Genomic DNA, 24,073 nt, shown 5'->3' on the forward strand with positions numbered 1-24,073 from the left:
TACTCTATTTTAATGTAGTTTTTCAGTACTAAAATAGGAAAAAAGTTATATTCTTGCAAAATGTCTATTTTATAATGGAAAGGTAATTGTGATGCTTTTATGAGTCAACAGGAATGATATAATGACTGATTATTCTCAGTTTTCTACATATGTGTACATTGTCTCTTTTTGACATTAATACACCTTTGAAACATTCAATTGAAAGAATTATTCCTGGTGGGTTTTTTATGCCATGAATAATTTTGTAATCTACAATTTTAAAAATCAAAACCTAAAACTATTTTTGATTATTGAGACAAAAGCAATGCTCCCTTTATAAATATGTATATACACCAAAAGTTAATCAGTTCACTGTTCTGGAATTAGCTGACTTGTTTGCCTTGGTGTGTCGCCAATTAGCAGGAACCCAGGGATGCTGTCAGCTGACAGCTGGAAAGAGATCCCAAGCTCTGCAGCATACGGTTTGCTATGTTGTACAAAACCCTGAGCTGATGGTATTAATGCTTTAATATTTCTTATTAGAATTTTCATCAGCAATCTGTCTGCTACATTTTAATGAGCAAAATATATTGCTAGAACGCTGCAAGGAGCAGTTTTCCTCAAAAATATACCTATTTTAGGGTTACAAAAGGCGGCTTTTTGGTTGGTATTGCTAAAAAGGTTTGGTGAGGAGAAAAACAAAACAAGAAAAATCACAATAGATAAACAGAATGGGGACAGAGGGGAGGAGAAGGCAGGCATTTTACTGTCCAGGAAACTGCATAATTCAGAATGATTTCTGAATAGAACACCTCTAGAATATTATTAAAGGGGCTTGTTCATGAGAATCTAGTTTTAAAAGAAACATAAATACTTTTAGAATTAAATGTTCATTATTATTGGTGGGATTGTACTTTTGAGGTACAAAAGTGGATTCAAATATTTTTTTCAATAAACGGTTGTGAATGGTTGACTTTTTTCTAGCATGGAATATACACGCACAAATACAGTTTACTGACATAACAGGCACAATATGAAAACACAGTTTGCTTCTTTTAAGATTTATAATAAATCATAATTGCTTTCTTAGTCTATTTATGCTTGAAAGGCTGAATAAATAAAACAAAATCACCTAATAGGATCAGAAAGGTAAGCCCCACAAGAGTGAGCTACGCTGAAGGTACATTATTTATTTTCCATCCTTAACGTTATTCTTCTCTAGAGAAGAATATATTCTAGAGAATATATCCTCCATATATCCTTATATGTATTTATAGAGAGAGGATGCAATTCTCCTTATATACGATCCATAAGAGCAATGCTGATGTTGCACGCTCCTGAAGTCCCTGCCATGACTGGGAAAGAGCAGCCAGTCAGAATCTACGGCACGGGATGTGGCTGGAGTCATAAATATAAGAGCTCCGTGAGAATTACACATAAACAGTTCAAGATTAGTATTGATCTATTTTTGCATTATTTACAGTTGCCCTTGAGTCCACGTGCACGGTTTTAATGGAACTTAGCTGCATTAGGATTCAAGCTAAATATCACATTAGAAGCTCCCCCAGGGAGAAGAGCTTTCTGAGTATAGTAATAATGGAAAACACATATCTGTGGAGCGCTAAAGATGACTGTATAACCTCCTGTGTTGGCTGCTACATAGATTAACGCATGACTGTGCAAAGTAATAGATATTTGTTGATAAGGTAGAAGTAATATGTGTAGTTAATGGACTAAAATTAAAATTGCCACATTTCTTCCTTTGTCTGCAGAAGTTTCATCACTGAATTAAAACATTAGGAGGATAATAATAGAAGTGAGGAAAACTTTTTTTCCCAGAGACATTTGAAAACAAAAGTGTGATGGGAACGAATGGCCTTGCATGTTTCACAAGCTTAAATAGGCTCCTGCTGGCAGCGCGCCGCTGAAGGGCAGATAACAATCCTGCTGTTATCATCAGGGATTGCAATCACTGTCACAGGGCTTGTCATGTGCTGTCTGTGGGAGCAGCAGCAGAGTGCAGATTTGAAATCAGTGTTATCCGCCAAACAGTGATAAACACTGAAAACAGTGTTATCTGTTCCTTGCGAGTTGGAGTTATTTTGAAACGTACACATCCCTCTTTTGAGTTTTGGCTGTTTGAGCAGATCCACGAGCAAAACTGCTGCGTCAGCATTTTTCCTGGAAAAAAAAAAAAAAAAAAAAAAAAAAAGCTACACAAAGACCGGAAAGATGTATCTGTCCTGTGCAAGGAGGAAAAGACCAGATGCATGGGTACAGGCAGTGCTCCACAGAGAAAGCAGGAATGTGTGTGTAGCAGCAGTTTAAGGTGGTAACATTGGCATCAGCCAGTCTTCTTCATGAGGCAACTGGAGATGTATTGCTGACTCCTCATTGTATCACTTTTTTCCAGGCAAGGACAGCAGTCAGCAGAGCAGCCTGACTCTTTATCATATGATGTTCTCCCTTAGTCGGGATAATTTTCCTTCTCAAGCTATGTTGGCTTTAGGGGGCGATAACTGTTGCAGTAAAACTAAGAGCAGCTCCAGCTTCCTGGGGAATCTAATGCTCTGAGTTACAGATACAGGAAAAAGGCAAGTTCATTACTGGATAAGAGAACAGGACTTGCTAGCATGGGATTCATTAATTGTTTTTAATAATGGACTGTTTGGGAACAAATATGTGTAATACAAATCAGTGAAATTGTTAGCTCTGCCTTTATAGCATCATTGCTGAAAAGCAAGTAGAAGACAGCAAGCTGAACAGATCCGCCATTCTACTCAGTAGCACGATGGAGTTGGTATGAGTGTTCATATAAAGGCCTCCCTTGCTTAAACCAGAGAGCCCTGTCTTCCTAGCCCTACTCGTTTGCCCTACCTTTCCAGATCCTTGTAGCCTGGAACTCTGCTCCCTCCAGACCATAGACCTTGGTAATTTTATACTTCCTGAAGATTAGATAGCAAGGAGATGGTTGAGTGTTTCAGGATTATTTTTTTTTTCATTTTCATTTTTAACACAAAGTCGATGATTATGAGTGAATGTAGAGTTTAGGTATGTTTGAGACTGCAAGCTGTATTTAACATTTGGACACTCACACTGATACATTGGAAAAAGATTCAGATCATGTTTCAAACAACTAAATTTAAGCATTCACATGTAGGTGTCCAGATGAACTAGGTTCTAAACTCCTGTTGTCAATAGTTCAGTAGTCAAAGGCTTAATATAGTCATCTTAGAGAGCTGCCAGTATGTGTTTATAGCAGCCAAAAGCATCAGCACTGGTGTAAAAATATCCCTTCTCTGGCTGCTCAACCTCTTCTAATGCTGCTTATTAAAGATTTCCTGCAAGTCTTCACCTGGTACCAAAGTCCAGAGGGACTAGCCATTGCTTTTTAGGGCTACAGGTTAATTATTTTTTTTTGCTAGAGCCAAGAGAAATGACTAATAAAACTCAGCCTTCTTAAAGAGAAGTTATTAAGTGTCAATTTGTGAGAAGTGCTATACTATTGAGTTATGCTGCTGCAGGCAAAAAAAATTCCATTAAATGTAAGGAGTCAAGAAAAATAACAGTTTATCCTAAATAAGCTTGTCTAGTACAAAAATGCATTTTTGTCCATATTAAAAATTAACTAACTGCCCATAAGATTTAATCACATTTTGTGAGGTTTGAGTGTTCTCTGATCTGCAAATCTTCAGCACTCAGCCTTCAAAGAAGTTGGATGTCACAACACCCACTATATGGGTAGCAAGAGCACTGGGACGAAGTTGTGCCTGGTGCCTATGTTCCTGGAGGGAGGTAGAGGAGGGAAAGGAGAGACATGGTAGGAAAGACAGTTAAAAGGCTCCTCATTACTTTTAGGTAAGAGTATCCTCTTCTGCTTGGCTGTATTCTGATCCCAAGTGCCTAATACCGTGCTGAAAGACAGCGAAGGAGAAAAAGGCTACAGAACTTGTACATGAAAGTGATATGATTGACTTCAGACAGCATTCACTTTCAGCAATTTGGAGGACCTGTGACAGAACAGCACATTTGTGCCTAAACACAGTTGTGTTCTGCTCAGAAAGCCTGAAAGCATAGCCATGGCTATACTGCTCCTTGAGCCAGCTCAAATGCTTCTACATCATGTTGTCCCACACATACAACTCCAAAATTGTCTTTAGGCAGGAATTAGAGCAAAGGAGATGTCTATCTGTACGCTCTGCTTAGACAAGCCCCTTCACTTTTTGCAGGTTTTCCTTCCTGAAAGCCACATCAGGATTTTACTTGTTGCTCCATCCTGGAGAGATATGGCAACGGAATCAGCTAAAAGTCCTTAGAAAGTCAGAGAAAGATCACGAGGGACTAGTACTGGTCCCACCACTATCAACACTGCATTTGTAAGTCAGGAGAGTTGAGACTGCTTTCTGCTGACCAGACTGTTCTACAAGGCAGTAAGGGCTGTCAGATTGCAAGGAGTGGCCCTCACACACCTCCCAGGGCACATGCTCACCATCAGCATTCATTTCTCTATTCCCTGAATGTGACATGGAACCTCAGCTGAGATTCAGCCTTCCCTCATCAAGCTGAGGAGCCACACAGCCGAGAAATCACAAGAGTCTAGCTGGACATGGTGAGAAAACAGAAGTGCTTCACAGATATGGGAGACTAGTTCTTCTTTAGATAAGAGGATCAAGAAAAAATATATCAGCTGATGCAATAGAGAGTTAATTTCAGTTCAGAATTATGCTAATGTTAACTGTGCTTTGTGGCAGAAATCATGTAAAATTAATTTTAACACCCCAGCCCATGCAGATACCAGTTGCATTTTCTGATTTGTTTTTCTGACCTTGATGCATTTTTCCAGCCTCTTTTTTGTTTGATCACACCTTGTCGGCTGCATTTCCCCTTCTTCCTCAGTGCTCACTCCTTTGTAGTTTATTGCTTATATGTCTGAGCTTTGGGCACGTGTCTGTGCCCAGTGCAGGAGCCTCTTGGTAGTGATGTAGACCAAAGTACTTGACTCTGAACACTTTTGTCATCAATGGGTAATGCTGAAGATCTAGTCTTTCTTTTTCTCTGTTTAATCTTCGGTGCTTTGTGTAAGAATATTGTTACACATATTCTGAAAATGCATATCACCAACTTCAGTGTTATTGTGAGAACTCACAGTTACTAGTCAACACTTAAAGAGCAATTTTTGTGCTGATATTAATTTACAATTAAGAACATGTACATAAACAATATAAATTCTTAGAGTGAGTGATATTTTTTCTGGGAATGGGTCAGAACACTCAAATAGGTCAAAACACTCAAAAAGTGCACTTCTAGCATATCACAGAATCACAGAACGGTAGGGGTTGGAAGGGACCTCTGGAGGTCATCCAGTCCAACCCCCCGCTAGAGCAGGGTCACCCAGAGCAGGTTGCACAGGAACGCGTCCAGGCGGGTTTTGAATGTCTCCAGAGTTGGAGACTCCACCACCTCTCTGGGCAGCTTTTTTCATGGCTGTTTCACAGCTGGCTTTTCATACCGTATTTATTGTTTTGTAAATATACAATAACACTTGCAAAGTATTGCATAATAAAGCATGAAGGACCTGAAAGATGTGACATTCTCATCAAAATCATCCTTCACTGAGATAATTTTTTAAATTAGTCTTTAGTGCTCTAAGCTTAAAGCTTGATGAAGCAGTTCAGTTAAGGGAGGCGCCTTATTTAGAAAATGGACTCCCTTGTTTTAGACGATTAACTGTCATCTCAGATTTTGAGTTTTTACACTTACGATATTCCAAGCTCCATGGAATTTCTTTGAAGAATTCATCTTGATATGTTTTCAGATAGCATTGGAAGCCTATAATGTTAGCTTCTGTCTCTAAAAGCCATCAGGTTATGGATTCCTTTCTATGAATTTTTGATAAGGTGGTCCAGAACAAGGGAAAGAAGAAGTAGCTACCTGCCAACTAATCTCATGAAGTCTGTATTCACTGTTTAAATGCTTGCTTTGTAGAGCTAAAGCAGATCATGCAAAAACTCCCAGCAGATCCAAGAATGAGAAATACATTTTGGCTTATATATTATTTACTGCTGCAAAGCTGCTGCACTTTTTATGAGAAAATAGATCCTAGTTTATTAAAAGAAGAAAAATTCAATAATGGAAAATTTTTCATTACTTAGTTTCATCATTCAGTTCTGTCCTGTTTGCAAGTGTCACATTAGACAAACCAAACTTGCAAATCTGCATCTTTCTAGCAGCAGGTCTTGGAACTGAGGTTTCCCTTGGGACAACGGGGAAGAAGTCCTTGGGGTCCTGCACGCAATTGTAGATGCACCTGCTGGATCAGTCGGGCTCCCCTGGTCCATGTGCACGCTGCCATGCAGCTCTGTTTCATGCCACCCAGCCTCTTTGGATTCTCATCTCCTTTTTGAAAACATGAATATGTATAAAGCAGTTTTGCAGTTTGAGTGGTGGACAAAGCAGAAGATTGCATATTGATACACAGCCTAGAATTTATCTGATTATTCTGTACAAGTCGCATTTCACTTCACCATGATAAGCTTGATATGCTGTATTTCTGGAGCCCACCTGTTCCACACAAAAGTGTCAGTTTTCTTCCTGATGAGAAAAGCTGAAATAACCATAATACTGTTTCCCTAGAATTTATCTGCCTTCTGAAGATGTGAAAGCATGTTCAGAGAATATAACAAAAAGGTAGATAAAATGAGAATGGGACTATCACTAAAAAAAAAAGGTAGAAACAATTCAGTGAATACTAATCTTTAAATCCAATCAATCCAACAACAGTATTGAAAGAAATGCTGCAGTTTTTTTAGCCTTAATATCTTTCAGAGATTCATATCAACCTTAAAAGAAAAGAGAACAATTATTGTTCTTTTGAGGGCACATACAATAAGACACTGAGATGTAAAAATGAGTCTTCTGTGTTGTGTAATATTCTTCTGATAGGGGAAAAACAGTTAAAAGAAGTAAAATAGCTTGGGTTTGTTGTTTTTTTCTTTTTAAACCTATGATTCACTACAGACGTCTTACAAAGTCTTGTATTACTTGTTACAGGCACTTTTTTGTGATGATTCATGGCTTTGACAATTCAGCCTATTGATATCAAAACCACCCTGTGCAAATGTTCTGTGCTCCTTTGTTCCACTGACAGTATGCAAAACCCTTCTTATACCACTTTTTGAACTTTGAAATTTTTAGCTTCAATCATCTGTTTAATTGATATGTTTTATAAAACAACAAGGTTTTAGGATTGTTTTCTGCTGTTCCAGGCATCACTAACAAGGAACGACAACATTTTTGTGGGTTTAAGTTTTAAACAGTGTTTTTACTAGCTGTTGCGAAAAACTACAATTACATTTCTTTTGTGTTTACATTCTGGATATGTTTCAAAATTACTATAATTATGTAGAAAAGAGATGATTATATGGTCAGCTGTATGCATTTCAAAACTATAAAAATATTATAATCATATTACATATCTGAGTTACTCTCATAGAAAAGTGAAGGGTATGAGTTTCCTTCTGGTCTTAAATCAGGCTATTTGCGGTATATGTCAGATCAGCTTCTAGGTTGTAACCACCGCAGTAAGCCCTACAGTGATGAGCACAGCGGATGATTTCGGCATCTAATAGGAACAAAAGAAAAATATCTTTGGGATATGTCATCCTTGTATAAAAGGTATTAAATTTGCAAATGAGTAGAACCTTTGAAACGCTTAAGTGCTGATGAATTTGTTTATCCGGCCTGGCAACCAACACGTCATTCAAATCTCACTCCCAGCTAGATTTTGGTTACTGACAATTCAAACAAGAATCTTCTTTTTATTATTGATCAAGAAAGAAAAGCATGTGATCAGATTGGGTATGTGTATAATCTTAACTGTTGCCTGGACAGGCAAATTTGTTTTTCTTGCATAAATTACTTTCATAGGTTGCTTTCTTGGATAATAAAAGTTTTGCACCTGTGACAATGGTGAAAGAATTTTTTAAATGAAAAATACTCTATGGCCTGACCATGCTGTGGGTTACAGTTCTATCAAGGTGCAAGAGTATGACCAAGGAGAGAAACGTAGCAAAAATGCTTTCTTTAAAATGAGTCACAGCCCTGACTCCCAGTGACTCCCAGCCGTGGTAGATTCCCAGCTTCTAAACCAAACAAAGTGAATACTCCTGACAAGTGGCAGGCAAGTACACTGGGTGCCTGGGGCTTTGCTCTCTTTGGTAGGGAGAATAAGTGTCCTACTTAAAATTGCTGCAACCTAAGGACCCTCACTGAATAACATCCGAGTCCTAGGTAGAGGGATAATGTCAAATAAGTCATCCAACAAGTGCTTTGTTTGGGAAATGGAACCCAAAAGGAAACTGTAGAAATTTGTATCTTTAAAAGGGTTTTTTTTTAATGGAACTCTTGTTTGAAACCATTTTTCTTCTCTCTTATCAGCTTAGTTTTCCCTGTAAGCATAGAGTTAAAAATTTAACTGAGGAAAAAATACAGAAAAGCTTCTTTCCTAATGTCAAGATAATCTTTTAAACATTAAACCCAGAGGATAACGATATGAATGCTACCTCAAAAACTGGGTCACTCGTCACTCTCCTTAAGAAAACTTTTATTCCATTCTTACAGTACATCAGAAAAAAAGTAGTACTTTGATAGGAGTAAAAAATCACTGCCAAAACAGCAGGATAGATTACAAATTATTTTTATTATTCCAATCCACCTTGCTTCTCTGAAGCTTTCTTGTGGAAAACTTTTTCTGTGGAAGGAGACAAGTAATCTCTACTATTCTTTCTTCCTAAATGCCAATGACAGGAGCAAATAACTTTATTTGTACCTGGAGTCATAAAATTATCTAGCTTGTTTCCTAATTACTGCCATGGATTTTCTAGACAACTGAAAGTTTTCCAGAACACCTTCTGTGTTGTTCTTTCTTCATCTCTATGACAGTGATTATCTCAATCTATAGTAAGGGGAGGCACAGTGGTGAATTTCTGATGCCCTCCTTGCACTTATGATCTGTTTGGCTCATGGGTGTACATGTTGAGTGTATTTACATGCTAATTCAGCACTTCTGCTCCCCTGGAGAAAAGCTAAATAAAGTTTGAAAGTGGGGGAGAAAAAAGCATTTCTTTGGTAAATGAATGCAGCATTTTTTAGGTCAGACCCTCATTAGTGGAAATCAATGTATCATCATTGACTTCCATGAAGCTACAGCAAATTACATCAGCTCAGAGTTTATATGCAGTGATCATATTTGCATTTGTTGAGGCTTTGAACAAGTGCTGTAAAGCTTTCATATGGAACAGATTTGTTGCACTGGGAGTTCTTAAGACTTTCTGTTTGGAGTGTTTGGAATTTGCTGTTTTTCAGATTTTCAGTAGTGCTGTAGAGTACCATATTACTTGTTCTGCTGGGATTTCCTAATTAGCAATGCTGAGCAGGAATTGTTTTCAATGTAGTATGAACTGCTGCACCTCTGTCCATTTTTCAGGCTTTAAAATTAATCTGTTTGATCAGAAATGTGTCTATAGGAATTAATTAAATGACCACAGCTGTTACACCTGAGCTCTTGACCCTGAAAGTTTCTCTATGCAAGTACTCATCTGAGAGTTATAATTCATTTGCATAAATAAATTTGCAAATAAGATTATTTTTTTACCTTTCAGCAAAGCTAGTTAGAAAAGTTTAAAATTTTGTTCTTCAAAAATGCAGGAAAATATTTCTCCTAGATTGTTTTCTTGACCATCTCTAATTTTAAGGTTATTTGATGGCAAATCATCATTTCCCAGATGAGTTACCACAGGGGTTATAATTGGTGGGCAAGCTGAGCTTCAGAAAAACACGAGTGGGGGTTATATGCATGCTGTGACAGCAACAAGCCCGAGGGCACAGCCTTCTGTTCTGGTGAAATAAGATTTAGGTCCTTTGAACCGTCTATCCTACAGGTCTCTCGAGAAGAGTATGAAAAAAGGAGTAAGCACTTTCTGGACAAGGATCTTCTCAGACATTGATTTCGGAATGATTTTTTCTGTGTACTCCTGAAAGTATTCCTTCTAATAAATAAAGTACTCCTTCTAAAGGGAATAAACTCGATAGACTAAACCACTTTCTCAGACATCCTTCAGTTCCTACCTGCACTGAGACCATACCTGCCCAGGGCAGGGTTAGAGGATATGGCTGCAAATATGCCTATGACTTGTCAGTGTTTCATTCAACTCTGCCCATTGCCTTCCTGGTAGCCTGTATCTTGATGCCTCAAGAAAACCAGAGGTAGAAGTGGAAGATTTGCTGAATGTCAGTAATGTCACTTTAGCCTGAGTGAAGGGGAGCGTCAGAACCAGAGCTGATGTTAGTGTTGCGTTAGGCCCACTCAGCCACCCCCACGTTCTGGCATCCAGCTGCCTGTGACATCCATTGTGGTCTCTGCTGCTTGTAGGCAGAGTGGGCCTTAGGGTCTGGGGAATGGCTACTGATGGTCTTTTTGGGTCACACGCTGTGCCAGATCAACCCAATCTGCCAGTAAAGCACAGCTAGTGTGCAATGCAGAATTCACTTAAGGGGGAACTGTAAGAAAACAAGTGAACTCTCTCTCCATAAGCACCTGCTTTCGAAAGATAGTGTTCTGCTGATGAGTATTTTGGTTTGTGTTTTTCCAATGTTGCGGGTGCTCTTGATTTGATTATAAGTCTAATGATATTTTGTGGTCTTTTGAAAAGCCAGGAGTCAAGTGAGCGCATAAGAACCTCAGTTTTCATTGAAAAATGAATTAAAATAGACCAACTGTTGTAGGAAAAATAAAACCTAGAAAGCATTCCCCTGATTGCATTGGGAAGGCTTGGGCACCAGAAAAGGATAGAAAATAATGCTGTTTTTATCACAAGGGAAAAAAAAAGATCTTCTTGTATTTTAATTCAAAGGAGGTTTTTCAGCTGCCGATGTTTTTTGCGCTACAGCAATTGTGAGAACTACTAAGAAAACGTATATTCTGCATGTCTTTAAAGCTCACACGTGGAGCTAAATCAGCGCTCTTCGTGTCCAACTTGTTAAACTGGAGCTAGCAGAGTCTCTGCTTAACTTTTTGCACCCCATTTGCAAGGTCTCTGTTCAAAGTGTTCATATTAATGTAAGTGGAAGTCTTTTACTGGGAAAGGGCCGATAGGGTTGCCTTTAAGGCTTCTTGGTTCCATCACGTAATTTATAGTTTGATAGATTAATTAGCAGATGTTATCACTGCAAAATAGAGCTGAAAGAGCAGATATATTGGCCAACTTTTGTGGCTAAACAAACCTTCTGTGCAACCACAGAAGCTCCACCACTCTTCCCCACAGCTTGCTGAAACATTATCACAAGTGGCATTATTTCAATATGTTTACGGTTTCTGCTCATTTCAAGTTTTTGTGTTGTTCTTACCACCCCAGTGCCGGAGCACCCTAAAGATATACACTTAATTTCCAAAATTGACATGAATGAAGTTGCTCACTAACATTAGTTGGCTTCTAAACAACCAGAAAGTGTTTCAGACAGTACTGATCTTGATATGTTTAACAGAAATAGAGAGGAAAATATTCACCAAACTGAAAAGAAAGTCTTTTCAAGCATTCATCTTCCTTTCTCAGTGAAGCAGCTTCTGTCACTCACCTGCCTGTCCTTGACAATCTTCATTTATCATAAGCCTCTTTTTCAGTTGTTTTCCCCAGCCTTCCTAGCAGTTGCAGCTGATGAAACACCACAAGCAAAAGACAGCAATTGCTGGTGGTCTGTTCTAGAGGACCCGTTGGTTTTTACCAGAACTGGTAAACACACGTGCATAGAAATAACATGGGAAGCAGGAACAGCTTCCCCTGACCCTGTTTTCATTTCAATCACTTTCTCAATTTTTAATGAAAGCCATCTCCGGTTTTTTAAAGAAAAAATCTTATTTCTAGATCTGTCACTGAAGAAAACTGTCGTTCTTAAGCACCAAAGAAAATCATACGTACATGTAAAACTGGACATCAGAGTTCAGTCTGTATTTTGCTGGATTGATCATGTTCTCATTTTTCCAGGTAACCACAAACAGCAGCAGATCGCCTTAGAGCAGATTGTAATTCTTTTTTTCTTTTCTTTCCCATGAGAAAGGATGGTATACTGAAGCTGTCTGAGCAATGTATTTTTTTTTTGTAGTCTTAAGTAAAGTAAATATGACCATGGGGAGGAACTATCTTGTCCCAATAGGCCTGATGCTGATCTCTTTTGTGCCGAAGTAAATCAAGAATAATTTTACCAACGTCAGTACAGCCACATCAGTAAAATTCTAGTGGGAGTATGGGATATGGCACAGTATCTCTGTAAAGAATAATGAGAGATTGCAGTGGGAATTGTTGTGCCTGTGTATCTCTGCAGGAAATCAGTGGAATTTGGTATTTTAGATGGTTGAATAAAAGAAACTTCTAATTTTAATTAATCAGGGCTGAGTTAATTAATCTGACACGTGACAGGAGAACACTGTGAAACTGCTGAGACTGGACTAAATACCTCTGGTCTGGAAAGGAAAAACACTTTTCAAATCTGCTGTTAGTATGATACTGGTTGGCAGCATTTGGGCAGGATGGGAACTGACATAAAAGCAAATTGGAAATAAAGACTGCTGCTCTGCCTCAAACGCGGCTGTTATGTGGCGCAGAGCAATTCTTTCTGCCTGTGTTTGTGAAGGAAACCAGGAAGCAGCAAGATAATTTTGTTAGCACAGGCAACTTTTTTGCATTCCTCATGGCGGACAGTGTCTTTGCTCAAAGTGCGGAACTGATTTCTGAAAAGGTGGCCGTTTAGACTGTTTAAACAACTGACCGGGTAGCGATAAGCTGCTTTCACGGGCTGTACAGAGAGAGACATGGTGCATCCGTACCCGCAGCGCTGCCTCATGGCACCTGGCAGCTGTCCCTTGGTGTGCCCATGGAAAACTCCTCTTCCCCCCCCAGCTGTGTGCAGCAGCTGCAACAGCCAGGAGAGAGGAGGGGATGGCGGGCAAGGTGCTGAGATCAAAGGATGCTGCCTTTGAGGGAGGGGGGTTAAATCAGATCCCAGGAGGTTCAGCACAGGATGGCATTGTTTGCACTGCCTGCCCAGAACCATACGAAAACCCTGAACATCCCGTTACATCGAGAAGATGTGAAACTGCTGAAAACACGGATGAAACAAATAAGCTGTCCAGTCAGAGAAAGTAGAACTGCAAAATATTAATTCATCTAATTTATATGCTTATCAATTTAGGGAGAGAAGTGCTCAAGGAGAGACATTTAACTTATCTTATGATCGGCCTGTACTTCATCCCCAAATGAGAAAAAGAAAACTTTGTTTAATGGCCAAATGTACTGAAAAGATAAGCCATAGTGATATTTGCATTGAGAACATATTTACTGCTCTCTACAATCTGTGCATCTTTTAAGTCAGCTCAGGTCAGTGAAGTTAGGTTTCCATGAGGCTGCATTTCCTCTGGAAAGCTGATCGGGCTGAGATTCTTTAGGACATGCGTATACGATCTGGTTTGGGATTCAAATTACTGCTGTGCGTATTCCACTCAGAAAGATAAACTCTTTCCTCCTAGCAATACCCAGCATTTTGTGGGAAGCAGGTCTGCAAGAGGTGTTTGAACAATCAGATGAATCCAGGACTTCTGCTCAGCAGAGTCTGCTGCGTGGTAGGAGTCTTCAGAGTGTCTCTTGTCCAACCTCTCACTGAAAGCAGGCCAGTCACACAGCAGGTAGCTCAACCTCATGCTGTTGAGTTTTGAATATCTCCAAGGATGGAGAGTCCACAACCTCTCTGGGCAACCTGCTCCAGCTGACCATCTTCACAGTGAATTTTTTTTCTTTTTATTCAGGCAGAATTTCCTGTGTTGCGTGATGTGACCAGTGCTTCTCACTCTCCCACTGTGTACCTCTGAGGAGAGTCTGGTTCCATCTTTTCCATACCCTCCTCTTTGGTGGCTGCAGACTGCAGCAAGGTGTCCCTTTTGCACTCCCTTCTTAAGCAAACCCAGTTCCCTCATCCTCTCCTTGTACATCATATGCTCCAGTAACAGGTATTCTGGTGCTTTTTCTTGCCTCTTTTTAAAAAATCCAGATAACTGGAATATTTGCAAGCTCCAGTTAAGAGGATAGGACTCAGGACCAAATATACTTCTACCCTGACACCCAGCCTAACATTAAAATAAAGAAAAGTTTGCCTGTGGTCATGTATTAGGCAAGATAGAGTACCCATGACATAGGAGCAAAGAACCCCTTATTGTGTTTTTTAGGTTGTTCTCTCTCACTTACAGATTGGATCAGGCACTACATGGTAAGCTGTAGTAAGTCGCTCTGAAGAGATGGAACAGCTAATATTCATATGTATTCAGGTTTTGAAGGGAAAAACTTCCATAGCACTTACTATAATATTATTATAATATGTGCTGGTTTTTCTCTCTTCCTTTTTCCGCAAAATAATTAGTGTTATGAATACATGTATTTAAATACACGTGAACATAGAAATACAAGTATTATGAGAAATATCTTCATAACAAATGTCTCCTTTCAAAATATAGGCACCTAAACTGTGTTCCTGAAATCTTTGGACAGGGTTGTCAGTTTGCAGCGTGCCGATGAGCACGTGTGAGTCCCGCTGGCCCTCCTCGTCTTCTCGCTGTCACACAGAGCTGCCGAGCGTGGGTATGTGTTGCAGCCTTCGCTCCCCAGCGAGCACGGTGTACCCTGCTGCCAGGGCTGTGACATGAGCGGTGTCACTGCTCCATCCACTCCATGTACGCTTTTGCACTGTCTCTCGTGTTAATATGACAGAAAGGCATCTCTCGTCACACAGGCATGAATGCTGGGCCACTGGCTGTTCCTTTTTCTGACTGTCATAGAAAACAGGTTTCCTGCTAAGAAAATTCACATTGGCCTTGTGTCTGCAGGGGCATCTCCTCCCAGGAGGAAGTCCACTATTTATTTCCTCCAAGAACTAGCGATTTCCTCAAAATCTGACAGATTTCTGTAGATCACGTAGCATCAGCTGCTGTAACTGCCTGTACAGTTGTGCTAATGTGCTGAATTTATGTTAGTAGAGCAGCTACTCTTGTCCCAGGTAGCAATTTGTATTGAATAACTATTGCAGAGCTGGTGCACAAGAACCCACAAAAATAGTATGTGATACGTACATATTGTGTATATGGTGTATATTTGGAATATGGTGGATTAAAGGTATATGCATCCTCTTTTGTGATACTTTGAACAGTAGTCAGGTACAAATGAGGTTTTGTTTGTTGTACATACCACTGTTGAAGAGTACTTTGAGAAAGGTTGTCCGTTAATATTTTATTGGTTTTTTTATTAAACTTATATTACGATAGAACCCTGTTATTTCAGACTCCTGCCTCAAGAGATTTACTGCACATTTCACACCTTTTTTTTTTTTTTAATGTAATTTTAGTTTGAGAATTTTTTTGGACTTCTTGTAACTCTCTTAGTGTAGACACACTGCACTAGGTTGACACTGTAGTAACACGTTACTCAGCGTGGAATGCCGATGCCACTTTTTGCCTGACAGTTAAACAGGAGAAACAGGAGGTTTGTGCTTATTTTGAAATGTGGACACACTAGCACAGTGGGTTTACCAACCTCTATTACACATCGATGCAAATAGTCCAAGGTGTGTTTTATCACATTCAAATTTCAGTTCAAAAGGAAAAATGTATCTTTTTAAAAATGCAGGTTGCTAGTATTCAGCTTTTTGGCGGCATATTACTGAGCTGCTTGAAATTCATTCCATCCTGCAACTAAGATTCAACTTGGAACTGAAATGCTGTTATGAATGCAGTAGTGTGGTGGTCATGATGACATGCCATGGTGTCACACGTCTCCAAAGCATTTTGAATAGGTAATATGTGGCATGTCAAAATTTGCAAGAATAGAGTTGTTTCCCCAAAGGTATTTGTGCTTCATACATACGTGGCAGGTGAAAGAAGCAAGCTATAGAAATTCCTCCCAGATTTCATCAAGAGTTCCTGGGCTGCACGCGGCCAGCTCTGCAGGTCTGTGCTGGAGGGCTTCCCAATGCTACTGGCCTAAGGCCATCTGTCAGAAAGGTTTACCCCAGAGACACAAATACTAGAAGCTCTGGTTTCTTAGAAGTTGGGGCAGTCTGATTGCCAGGGTTGGACACATGCCATAGGCTCAGAAATTTTGGGTTATTCTTAAAATTATTTTCACTGAGCAGAGGGTGCTTCTTTGTCCCCAGTCACGTAATTATGGCTCTCTGTATGTGTTTTCATGGCATTTATGGCAAGCTCATTGTTTTTGTAGCGACCAGCTCTGACTGTAAATTGAACCCGCCAGAGCAGCCCTGACTCTTGCTTCCGGGACAGCCTCTTCACCGCCATGGAAGCAGCTATAGCTGCTCTCTGTGCTGTTTTCACAGCAGTGTCTACAAGGAAACGTAGCCAGTTCGCTGCTTCTTATCCACCTTAATTTTCACATAGCATTCAGTTAAAACACTGAGATTTAAAATTCTTTAGAAAGATGCACATTAACTATTGTATTATTAAATTACAATATCTGCATGTGGGCTCAAAATAGTGCTAAACCCAAACAATGAAATATTGTTCATTCGGTCTTAGTCTGAGTGACCTTTGGTGTTTAGACTTACCTCAGGTAGTTACTACTGCCTACTACTGATAAGTAAAAGAGAAAAAATGTCTACCCTTTGAGATTTAGTGCCTTTTGCCTCACGCTGTTGAAGCAGCATGTATGATGCAGCTGTCATGGCTAAATCTAACTCATTTTATTTTACATTGCAATGCACTAGGTGTACGTACGTGGCCAGTTTTTGCGTATTATTTGAGAGAGAGTTACTTTCATGCGTGAAGAAAGAGGAGGCCGCTTCTTAAAATGTACAAGCTGCTTGCTATTTTCTGAACTTAAAAAAAAAAAAAAATTCCTTTTTTTTAATTCTGCCTTTCCAGAATCAGGAGACTTTTGTCATTTTGTCTGTTTTTATAAGATTTCTTGCAGAGTGCTTTCTTATACTTGAAACACACAAAAAATTGCATCTAGCAGATTCAGAGAAGGAAACCAGTAAAGCAACTCAAGCTCATTGCTGAAAACAAACAAAGAAACATAACCTTCATCAGATCTTACTTTTTGGTGTGCCTTGACTTATGATTTTTAATAGTTGGAGTCCACAATACCGGACACTGGTGCAGCCACGCAGCTACGCAGTGTCTAGCTGCTGTTGGTAGGAGTGGGAACCAGCTCAGCCTGGAACAGTGCAAACCTTTATGCAGCACAGGTGATTCCTCTTGAATAGTTTCCTAATGAGAGACAATATCCTTTGCTTTGGATTCAATGAGCTTTTGAAATGCTTTTAAGTCATTTTAAGCGGCTGAGTAAGGGGTTTGCTCTCTTAATGCAGAGGAATGATACATCTACATCAATTGGTTGTTCTCATACTGTTTCGTCCTTCTCTCCTCCTGTCTCTCCACTAAGTGAATGATGGAAAGGCAGGAGATGGATCTTAAGGGCATGTGGGAGTATGTGCGGACCGCAGCTGGCTGGGTTATGCTCAAACAACTGTGTAGGACAGAAGATGTCAAGCCTGGCAAGGTCTAGTCCCTACTGCCTACAGGGAGTGACGTCCATGTGAACTGTGGCCGGGGTGATGCCCAGGACATGTGGGAAACCTGGGATCCCAGGAGCAAAGTAACATGAGGCAAGTGGGAACAGCCAGAGGACCAGGAGCTAGTAGCAATTAATGTACCAAAACAGTAGCTAAGGCTTTGCGTGAAGGAACTGCTCGGATCCCTAGAATTTTTGTTTCTTCTCTATTGATAAAGCTCCAGGATATGTCCGAGTGTATCTAGCTTATAAAGAAAGCAGCTAGAAGGCTTTTTATGCAAAAAGAGTGACACAACTTACTGGTTAATAGCGTTGACACTAAGGCTAGCACCCCTACAGAAAAAGCAGTCTGTTGAAAGGAATCCTGCTCTGGGAAAGAACTAAAAGTATTTGGACGTCCTTTTGCCCTCTTGTGGGGCGTGGAATGGGATCCTGGGCATGAAATCTGAAAGGATACGTTGGCCAAAGAATCTAGTCTTAGGGAGTGCCGGTAAACGCACATCAAAAATGGACAGTCACTAAACAAAAGTCTGTAGTGTTCTCCTTAGCACAAAAAGAAAGAGTTCAATTAGAAATCAAATAAGAGAAAAAAATAATGATGTTACCCCACTTAATTTGATTTTTCACTTCGTATGTATTCAGTTAAACTGTTTACAGTAAATAAATTGATGACATCTGTGATCATTATATATAATTACATATATTGATATTTGCATATATTCCATGTTGAATTGTGGCTTTTATTGGTAGATCTGTCATTCCTGAAACTTATTATTTATAATCAATATGAGATTTCATCAAATAACAGAAGAGAAATCCTATCTATTACTAAGTTTGAAAACAATCCATTCTTGGCAGAATATGTGTACTCATTTAAACACAACAGTATCCATTTTATAAATAAGTCTACATACTGTCAACACGTTATTGACTGGTCTCCTTAAGTCTGATGGGAAACCAGTCCATTCTGCAATTACAGGGTGCCTATAAAATGACAGGACTTTCAGCAACATTTTCTTAGGAAGCTTGACTACGGCACTGGAAAATTTTAAGATATTTAATACATATAATGTGTTCATAGGAAAAAAGGGGAGAAGTGTATATGCAGCTTTCCTCCAAAAGTGTTTTCAAATCTCCCTACTTTTCTCTGAAACCTCAATGGTAGTGAAGATTGTCAAAGCACAGCCCTTAGAATACATTTTATTTTCCTTGTGATCAACTTAGCTGAAAATGCAGTAACTCAGAGCATGACTTATTTGTGATAAGTTAAGAGGCCTTGAAAGCTTCCTGTTAAAGGGTTTTATCACATTTGCTTCTCTCACTGTCTGTGTCACACATACGAGTGATGGCAAACATTTTGGATTTAATGCTACAATCTGTATCTCTAGTATCTCTGACATCAAAGGAATCAAACCCTTCTGAATTCCAAAGTCCCGCTCACACACCTGAGAGAGGAGTTCATTTTTCTCCTTCGTGTGACTATTAATCTCATTTCCATGTGTACTTAACTTGCAGGGGAGTTTTGCAGGGCTTTTTTGCGTGTTTGTTTATTTTCTGGAGCCAACCTATTATCTTTTCAAAGATACTGTTCATGGTACTGGCATGATTTCACAGAGCAGTAGTTGAGATGTTTTATTAGTTATTTCAGCTGAATATTTACTCTATGAATCTGAGCTCTCAAAAGAGGGCTTTTGGGACATTATCAGTTCAGTCTAATGTATGAGCTCGAATTATTGTATCATTATAATATGCTGCTTGGTGTCTTTTGCCATTGATTTGGCTACATTTTTTAAATTGCTCAATCAGAGGCCATTTATCTCATACATTATTAACAAATAAATGTTTCTGATGGAAAACCAAGTAGTTCAGCATTGTAAATCATGTATCATACAGGCAACAGCAGTCAGAAGTAAACTCCTCTTGAGCCAAGTAAGTAGTTTATGTAATGTAGATGGAAATTATGTAATGAAATAAACACTTCATTGCAAAGAAAAGGTAGATGTTGTTTTCCTAGACTTATACCAGATTCTGCAGCTTCTGCATTGTACATTTCTATGTTCTTTTATTGGTGCACCAAAACCATAAAACAACAAAATTTAGTTTCAAATGTGCAAAGGCATCTGCACTTGTTAGACTCCGACAATACTGCAAGGTGCTCAAACTGGTCATTCTTTGTAATGTTTCTGTAGAATCCTTTTGATTTAATTCTGCTTCTCCACTCAGAAGTATTTTTTCCTGACTAACAGAATAATTACAGAGTTAATGTCTTTTGGCAAGTCACATTGGCATTGATGATTTTGAGGAATTAACTGTATTCCAGACTCCTTGGGGTTTGATTTACTTTGAAAGAAAGTAGATATGTTCATGCCTAAAGCTAGAAATTGTAGCACAGGGTTTGCAATTAAATACCACATTCACATTTGTGTCTGTGTCCCATTTCTCCTATATGGAGGCATAGATAAATTATTAAAAAAAAAAAAAAAAAAAAACAAAAAACAAACAAAACAGAAAACAGAAAAAAGACAGGAACAGTCAAACAGTTCTCACTAAATACTATTAACATTTTCTCCAGATGAGTCTGGCATGGTTCTCAGTATAAAAGTAGCTTTTCCAGTGATTTACAAAATGGCTGTAAATTACATTTCTGGTCAATGTCAAGGGTAAAAGGCAGTGGAGTAGCGGTAGTACATGCAGTATATTGCCTCTTGTCAGTAAAAACTTAACATTCTTTTTCCTGTAGCCCACTTAAAACATGTGTAATTAGCAAATTTCTGTTATTGGGAATGTTTTTTGTTTGGGGCTTACTATTGTGAAACACATTTGCTGTAATTTTCCTTCCCCTTCCTCCCTAACCTGCGCTCCAGATTCCAGGCTGCCAATGTTTACAAGATACTGAGACAGCGTGTTCAAAAACATGACCTGGCAAGCACTACCTCTGGGGCCCTGCTGCACAAGATTTCTTTTCAATCTTAAAGAGGGAGACTGAATGTTTCTTTCATTGTTTTCTTTTTCAAATATGCAACAAGCGTCTTCTCTTTTTGTACAGGCCCAGCGAGTTGTACACCATTTCAGCAGAGATGTCTGATCTTTCCATCGGCGTACCTGGAGCTGCTTTATCCCTGCGCTGCTCTTTGCTGTAACGACTAAAGACTCCTTGAGACTGAACACTGGAACAGATGAGTTAAATTTGTCCTGAATGTTCTTCATCAAAAGTAGATGTACTGGACTTTCTGGATGTGCATAAGGACACAAAGGTTAGTGTATTCCTTAAAAGCCTGAAGTTTCGGGACTATTTTGTTTAACCATTAGCAGTGCAGACTGTGTTTCAGTTTGTTGCTTAAACATCGCCACAGGTGGATAAAATGGTGATTGGCATCACAAATATAGTTGCGATCATGCTTTTAACTGCCACAGGATAAATGTACTTAGTGAGCTGGTGCAATTTAAAGACCTGTAAATGACTTGCTGGCCCGCAAAAGCAAGCTCTACTCATGCTCTGAGCTTGATTGCCATTAGCCATTCTTGTGATATTTCTTCTCAACTTGGGTTTAGTGCATTACAGTCACACTCATCTGATTTTCAACTGGTAAAAGAGTATTCTACTTACCTTCATACACAAGATGGTCCTTGTTCACAGACGTTGGGGATGAGGGGGTATATGTTTGTCCATCTGTGTGCTTAGTTGTTCTAGATGGCATGGGGGCTACAGGGGAATGCCGAAGACATACATAACATATTGGAAAAAATTAATTTCTTCCTAATTGCAGCTATTTCCTTCCTGGAACCTGTGAGATTTCAATAAAACGCTTTTTCTATCCCTTGATTTCTGTTAAAATGTTATGTAATCTAGGGATATTAGCCTGTCACCACTCTGTCACCTCAGGAAACCATCTTCAATGAGGACAATTCACTGACATCATTTTTCTGTGGTATGATTGAAAATGTAGAAGAAACCATTCTGCAAACAGATACATGCTTAGAAAGGTGGTGGAATGTGTGTGGGCATATGTGCACATCAAGTCACATCTCAGACACATAACTGACAAGGAAAGTAGCAAGATCACAAAGATACATCAGGATTTTCAGCACCAATCATAACATTATAAAAAAAAAATAAAAGTTAAAAGTTATGTTTATAATGATGTGGATAATGCTACATGCAGTAGAGAAGAAAAGTGAACAGTCATGTAACCTTCATTTTATTCTATGGTTGCCATCTGTTTTTCATCTTTTGCAGAATATTCTTCAGGATCATTGCTCTGTCTGGGTTTGGGGGAGGAGGGGGCAAAATTATTTTCGGTTTTACTCTGTCAACCTCATCTTATTTGATTTGTCCATTTTTTAAAAAATAATTAGTTTTACAAATACTATTTGTTCTTATTAAATATCTCCACAACCTATTAAAATGCTTTCAGGAAATCTATTGGCTAAAATAGTTGGAGCTCAAACTTGATGCAATTAGAACTACGCGAATTGAGTTCTGCTTTCTCATTTTTGTGGAGGGATTCTAGTGATATCATCTGAATAATGGCTTTCTAATCAATCTCTTTCTGTCTGCTACTCTAGCTAGCATTTCTGTTCGCATTCTAAATGCCTACTCCCTGTGTAAAGTAAATAGAAGACAAAAATATCATCCCTCATCAAAGGAATTGTTTCCCTGTTGGCACCAAATGTCTACTCCAGATAGAAGAGGAGAAAAAAAAAGTGTAACAATACAGTTTTGTTTCATCTAAGTTCTATTGAAGTTACTGAGAGTTTTTGTAATAGAGTTCAGTAAGAACAAGAACATGGATATAAAAATACAGACTCCATTTAGAAGCAGAAGGTTAGAGGAGCTGCAAGATTTTGCAAAAATTTCCATATGAAGGAGAGCGATGTTAGTTGTGTGTGGTGCCCTCACTGCAATACCTAAATATTTTCCAAGCGAGTAAGATTTGTATAGAGCATATAATGTAGCTTTTATGTGTAGACTGATTTTTATAATATTGCATTTCTGTATACAAAATACCGAACTAAGGAGAGAATATCTCTCACAGTTGCAGAGCTCAAATGTCAAAAGTGTTGTGAACTCCACCTCCTTGCACTGCACGCGCGTTTGTACTTCTGCTTGAGGGATTTGTGCAATATGTATTTGTGTGGACTGTTAAAAATATATAATGTATAGGATTATGGGTTCTGCAAACTCAGTACAATTGTTGACAGAGCCTTGCTAAATTAGGATAGGTAATGTTGGAAGATCCTACGTATCTTTCATTTTGCTTACAGTATCGCTACTAAAACACACATTCATTAGCAACAAAATATAACTTTGGATGGAAAATGATGAAAAAAAATGCTTTATTCTTCAGTTTTGTGGAATTTGTAGTTTATGCTATGACAAATGTTTATGCTGTGACATTATTTGATAGATTGAAAAACAAACTTTCTTTGATAGGTAATGGATATGTTCATTTAAACAGTGCAAATCAAAAAGAATGAGCTAAATTCTCTGACTGGCTACGAATCCAGTGGAGTTTCACTTGTGCAAATTTTCCATGATGAATTTTGTTACTGGCTGACTTTTACCTTCTGCAAGAGCACAAATGCAGCTAGGGTTATCCACAAGGCCTGCGAAGCTTAGGTAGTAAAAGTAAGAAATGACCCTCATGTAAATTAATAAATGATGGTTATACTGAAATGAGTACCTAGCTTATCAACTTAAAAGAAACTTCGTGCACTTAATGAAAAAGCACACACACACAAAGATATGATGGCTTATGAAGCGGGAACATTTAGCATAACCCCAGATTTAAAACTGATCCTGGAGATTTTCTGCTAAGCCTAAAGCATACAGACTAAGTCCTGGAGGTTACAACTTCCTCCCAGATATTGGGAGGAGAGTCCCCTGACATGGGGAAGACTGAATTCTGCTCTTCCGTGTCTTGGGAGGTTGACTTAATGTGTGGAAAAAAAAAGAGGTGTCTTCTGTCATATATATTTTGTGAGGAGGAAAACCAGAAGTGATCTATCCGCCACTTCAGAAGCAGGTCAGAACTGTGAATCCTAATCCAAATCAACACGACTGCAAGTCAGCATAAGGTCCCTTAAGTTCCAGAAAAAAGGGTTGTGTTTAAGATATGTCTCTGCCCTTGTCATCACCTTTGCTTGACTTGCTGGCTCTCCTGAGAACCATCTTTCACACAAGAGTAACTGCATTTCCCTCTCAACCATTATGCCTCATCAGCAAACCTAAAGCTATATACATCTATCTAAAACAGCAAAATAGGGCTTGGGCATGAGTTTAATCCCTGGCTCCTGCTCATCCATCCCATCTGTTCCCATGTTCCCTGGCATGGTTTTGCCCCACAATCCCATGCAATGCCAGGGTAGAGTTCAGGGAGCAGCATGGGGTAGGCACAGTTTCCAGGAAGCACCTAAGAATATGGCCACCTATTTTTGAGGTGGAGAGACTGGGTCACCCACACTCTGGGTGA

General features: G+C 39.0%; 1 protein-coding gene across 2 annotated transcripts in view; it reads left to right on the plus strand.

Moving 5' to 3' along the window:
• Nucleotides 1-24,073, plus strand: part of HS3ST5 (heparan sulfate-glucosamine 3-sulfotransferase 5) — a 195,501-nt gene that overhangs the window by 79,399 nt on the left and 92,029 nt on the right. For both annotated transcript variants that reach the window (XM_054196733.1, XM_054196734.1), the window contains exon 2: nucleotides 20,647-20,854. The gene's annotated coding sequence lies outside the window, so the exon portion shown is untranslated. The remainder of the gene's footprint in view (nucleotides 1-20,646; nucleotides 20,855-24,073) is intronic.

Source organism: Rissa tridactyla, chromosome 3 (assembly GCF_028500815.1).
Source record: "Rissa tridactyla isolate bRisTri1 chromosome 3, bRisTri1.patW.cur.20221130, whole genome shotgun sequence".
Classification (NCBI taxonomy): Eukaryota; Metazoa; Chordata; class Aves; order Charadriiformes; family Laridae; genus Rissa; species Rissa tridactyla.